Source organism: Octopus bimaculoides, chromosome 15 (assembly GCF_001194135.2).
Source record: "Octopus bimaculoides isolate UCB-OBI-ISO-001 chromosome 15, ASM119413v2, whole genome shotgun sequence".
In the NCBI taxonomy this organism is placed as follows: Eukaryota; Metazoa; Mollusca; class Cephalopoda; order Octopoda; family Octopodidae; genus Octopus; species Octopus bimaculoides.
In genome coordinates, this window is record NC_068995.1 from 42,164,739 (window position 1) to 42,170,608 (window position 5,870).

Below are 5,870 nucleotides of genomic sequence, written 5' to 3' on the forward strand. Positions count from 1 at the left end.
TATATATATATATAAATATATATGTGTATATATATATATAAATATATATATGTGTATATATATATATAAATATATATATGTGTATATATATATAAATATATATATATGTGTATATATATATATAAATATATATATGTGTTTATATATATATAAATATATATGTGTATATATATATATATAAATATATATGTGTATATATATATAAATATATATGTGTATATATATATATAAATATATATGTGTATATATATATATAAATATATATGTGTATATATATATATAAATATATGTGTATATATATATATAAATATATATGTGTATATATATATATAAATATATATGTGTATATATATATATAAATATATATGTGTATATATATATATAAATATATATGTGTATATATATAAATATACATGTGTATATATATATATATAAATATATATATGTGTGTATATTTATATATATATATATATATAAATATATATATGTATACATTGTGTGTATATATATGATTGTGTGTGTACATACATATATATATATATATATATATATATATGTACGCACACACACACACAACATATATGAATGTGTGTATTAAATATAGTCTTCATGAAGCATTGTCTGATACATATAAATGTTTTAATTACTTTAATAAAAAAAAAATAACAAAGTGTGGTATTTCAATTTCAAGGTTAGAACCCCTTTTTCAGGAAATCAGAGAAAAACTGTTGTTAGCTAACAACGCATCAAAACACCAGATAAATATACTAACAGTCGACTGGTTGGATTAGTTTCTTCAAAATTTTGCTTTGGTTTTAAAAAATTAATTAAGAACGTAAATGCACGCAAACATATATTTGCACACACACACACACATCTATATATATATATATATATATATATACATACATATAGTCATAAGTGTATTGTATCCAAAATGCATTTGCTTGTACAGTAAAGAACTGTTTTTTTTTGTTTTTTTGTACAGGCTTCCGTATGAGACAGGTGTTCGCAACAATTTTTTTTTAATCTATAGACCTCTTTGATTATAATTTTATTCTGGTGAACCCCCATATCCATACGATGTAAATAAACGAATATTATAGAAACTTCTTTCAAAATTCCCATTTTTTTCTCCCATTAACTTGTACAGGTTGAACTAAGTTAAATGTCTGAGAAAGAAACCTACTTTTTTTCTTGTTTGTTTTTGCAATACATAGCAATAAATACATTTAAAGCAAAATTTTTTTAGGGGCAATTAAAATACTATTGTATTTACTATTTCGTTGTGTGGATCCCCAAAAATCTTATATGGACCGTCAAGGGTCATATGGACCCCGGTTCAGAACCACTGGTATAAGAGAATATAATTAATGGAAAAGAGAACATATTGAAACAGCCATACCCTCTTGCCTCGGGCGAGCTCCTTAGAGCGCCGCATAACAGAGTTATGTGTAACTGTGACTAACATCCCAAGCTGTAGCGCACACAACAAGAAAGCTGTTAAGACTCTCAGAATGCAGTTATGGATTATTTATGTATCATTAGAAACTTCTATTTAAGAGGCCCTGATACCATTACTTGTCTCGTCTCTGCGTTTGCCTTGAGTATTGTTGCCCCACTAGGGTTTCCGTATACACAACTTTACTGAATAAAAAGCTGAAGCATCCCAGAAAAGGATCATATAAGAAAAAAAAATAAAAAAAAAAATAAATGGCTTCCCAGGCTTTGATTGTTGGGTCTCGGCTCCCCGCCTTAACAAGGGTATAATTATTTCTGTCCAGAGCCGCTATGAATGCTTTATCATTTGCACAATTTGGAAAATACTTCCTGAACATTGCCCAAAAGCTGTCAGTATCAAGTTTACAAGTTACCCAAGGATTGGGCCCAGAGCCATACGCACCCAACAAAAATCGAACTACTTCAGCTAACAACATTACGAAAGAAATTCCATTATTTTTGGCCTCCACTGGTCCTGAATGATTCAACATTATTCCGAAAGAAATGGAATAGGAGACTGCATGACATTTAAGCAGTACCTGGATAAATACATCCTAGAAATACCAGAGGTATCACTAGCACATTAATAAAGATCGACAGACAACAGCTTCCTTCAGGAATGGTTCATATTGTCCTTAAGCAGGACTTCAAAAGAAAGTACACCAGTGTATTAAATTAGACAGGATCTGAGGCAATAATGGCCAAAAGTTAACTCAGTTAACTAAGTTATATATGCAAGGGCGTATAACTATCTATATCGATATCAATGAATATAACGCTCAATAAATAAAAGTATTGCATGAAGAAATAAATGATTTTGCGTGTATGCGTATAGATGCATACAATTGTACACTCTCTCTCTCTCACACACACACATCTATGTATCTCTCCCTCCCATATATATATATATATATATATATATAATTAAATAGATAGATAACTAGATAGATATGCTTGTACAAAATGGTGACGTATAATTTTACATATTTTGTGTATATAATATATTATACATTATAATTATACATATTATAAAACAGGTATTATTTAGGTTCAGTTTCTTTTAGAGACACACAATGAGTGTTTGTGTGTGTGCGTATAATATATATATATTATATATATATATATATACACACACTCTTTGACTTGTTTCGGCTCGAGAGCATTGATCTTACCGATATGTATATATTTGTACATACTTGGAACTATACATACATTAAATATATATATATATATATATATATATATATATATATATATATATATATATATATATATATATATACACACACACCGTATTTTAATGTGTATAAGGAAACCTTCTTTGTCAAAAATTAGGTTAAAAAAATAAGGGAGTATCTTATACATGGATAGTATTATAATCCCATACAAAACCTTTTTCCGAATTTTAAGCCACCAAAAATTAGGGGTTACTTATACACGTTAAAATACGGTATATGTATACAGGCTGGCCCAAAAGTAGGTTTACAGTTATCACGTAGGCACTTTAAATTTCTTTTAAAACATTAGATTTAAATTTCTATCTTACAATTAACTAAATTAGCAAAGAATAATGGTTTAATATGATTTTCTAATTAAGATTTAAACTGTTAATATATATATGAATGCGAGAGAGCTGAATAACTGTATAAATATATGTGTGTGTGTGTGTGTGTGTATGTTTCACATTAAGCATACATAACATATATGAAACAGTACAAGAAATAATGTAAAGTTGTAGTGAGTTCAATAAACGAATTTTGGGGGAATAATCGAAACATTTTGGCCGATATCGCAAAGGCTTTGGTATACTAACGCTAACATCGTGGGATATCTTATAGATCGGTGTTTCAAGCATCTTTTTTTACCTATGAATCTCTTAGATTCCTATTTTACTCGGGTGGACGGACCCTTTTAGCCATTCAATGTTTAAAAATTCCTGTCGCATTTTTATAAATGAATTTTATTAGGAATTGAATTTAAAAATATATATATTGTTAAAATATTTTGTGTTTCGTATGAGAATAACATATTTATTTTGCATGAATTTTAACAACAAATCTTATTCAGCCCGCCAAGAACCATAGGGACCCTGTTTGAGAAACACTCTTGTGTGCTGTAAGTTGTATATACCAAACACATGTAGATAAATACAAAACATCATATATATATGCTATTAAGTTGGACATGGCCTGGGCCTATTCTGGCCGAAAACTATCAAATTTATTTAAGTTATATATATATAGTAAATATGTTACAATGTATAAAATATATGTAAACACATTTAAATATATCAATCATACGTACAAATATATTAACGAATTTTAATACATATACGTATTACTAGTTTTTATTCCAATGCCTATGCATGTACATATATATATATATATATATATATATATATACATGTATTTATATATGCATATATATACATTTATATATGCATATATATATATATACATACATTTATATATGCATATATATATATATATACATTTATATATGCATATATATATATATATACATTTATATATGCATATATATATATACATACATTTATATATGCATATATATACATACATTTATATATGCATATATATATATATACATACATTTATATATGCATATATATATATATATATATACATATATATATATACATGCATTTATATATACATATACATGCATTTATATATACATATATATATATATACATATATATACATATGTACATGTTTAGGTATTCTTCATAAATATTACCTAGCTATGTATAAACCATATACATATTTTATATAGATATGTGTATATATACATATGAAATGAATACATTTACCATACACAAATTTTGATATAGAGTGTATATATGTGTGTGTTTGTGTGTGTGTGTGTGTGTGTGTGTACTAGCACATGTACATGTAGTCTTAAATAAATGTTTGGGTACACTCACACACAAGTATTCTTGCAAACTTGCAAATGTATGTATGTATGTATGTATCTATGGGCATGTGTGTATGTGTATGTATTTCGCAGATGATCATTCTTGCAATAATTAAACATGCATTGGTTGTACTTTTAATTGCTGTCTTTCAATTACCTGATTAAAAAATAAGGTAAGTTTAGTTAAATAATAGAAGAGTTATTGTGTGCTACCATATCGTATATATAATACATACACGTGTGTGTGTGTGTGTGTGTGTGTGTGTGTGTGTGTGTGTGTGTGTAGCAATGTATGTATGTATACACACACATGTATACGTGTGTGTATATGATTACATGCGGGTTTGCTGTCCGAACAACAATAGGTATTTGCAGATAAATGAATATGTTTGAAGATATGGGCACAACTATATATATATGTAGACAGACAGATAGACAGACAGACAGACAGATAGGTAGATAGATAGATAGATAGATAGATAGAAGTAGAGAAACAAGCACACTAAGAGAGAAATAGACCAAGCGTTACAAACAGGTACAGAGTGCCACTAACCTAAGTATGTAGCGATAAATAAAATAGTAGATAATTATATAAATATGTAGGTAAATGAATAAATAAATGGTAGCTTGTATGGACAGACAGACAGACAGACGTATAGACAAATACGTGACTTACATAGATCAATAAACAAACAACTGTACCAAGTCAACACTCCTCACATACCGCTCTCACCGCCGCTCTCGTACATATTTAAGAACGACAATAACAAAACCTAGCACGAACAAAATCGATTGACCAAGAAAATGAAACGAACTCAAATAACGATAAATGCATAAATGAAACAAAAAAGTACCCACAAAAAATGGAATAAAATCTAAAAAGAAAGATTTCAGGTAACAAAGAAATGTTCGAAAATGAATAAAATAATTAAAAGTAATCGTAATGATGATCAATTGGTATTTACCATTCTACTTCATTAGATGATATTATAATTAAAACTTGATGAATGGGACAATAAGAAACTTACTTTTTGCTTGAGTCTCTGTCATGTTTTCTGCTTTTGATGGTGAAATTTTGACTGCTTTATAATTGGTGCGTTGATACGCACTCACCCACCAAAACAATAATAAGAAGAATAAGTTAAATGTAGGAACCAACCCAGGTTTCGGCGATTTCGTATGATAAAGATGACGTAGAGAAATATATTATTCTTCTGTTAAATTTTTTTTCCTTTTGTAGAAATCGGGTGAGGATAGGGCCAGGTGTTTTGTTATTATTGTTATTATTATTATTTTGTTGTTCTAATTGTTATTTAAATGTAATGTGTATCTTGTCTATTTTTCGTGTGTATATTTATATATAAACTGAGGTAGTGTGTGTTGATTGCGCCGTGTATATAAATAACGGATATATATATATATATATATATATATAT

The 5,870-nt window shown here is 27.7% G+C and overlaps 1 long non-coding RNA gene across 1 annotated transcript in view; it reads right to left on the reverse strand.

Moving 5' to 3' along the window:
- Positions 1 to 5,864, reverse strand: part of LOC128249511 (uncharacterized) — a 31,813-nt gene extending 25,949 nt beyond the window's left edge. The window contains exon 1 of the long non-coding RNA XR_008265629.1: positions 5,463 to 5,864. This is a non-coding gene — a long non-coding RNA (uncharacterized LOC128249511). The remainder of the gene's footprint in view (positions 1 to 5,462) is intronic.
- Positions 5,865 to 5,870: the final 6 nt, after the last annotated feature.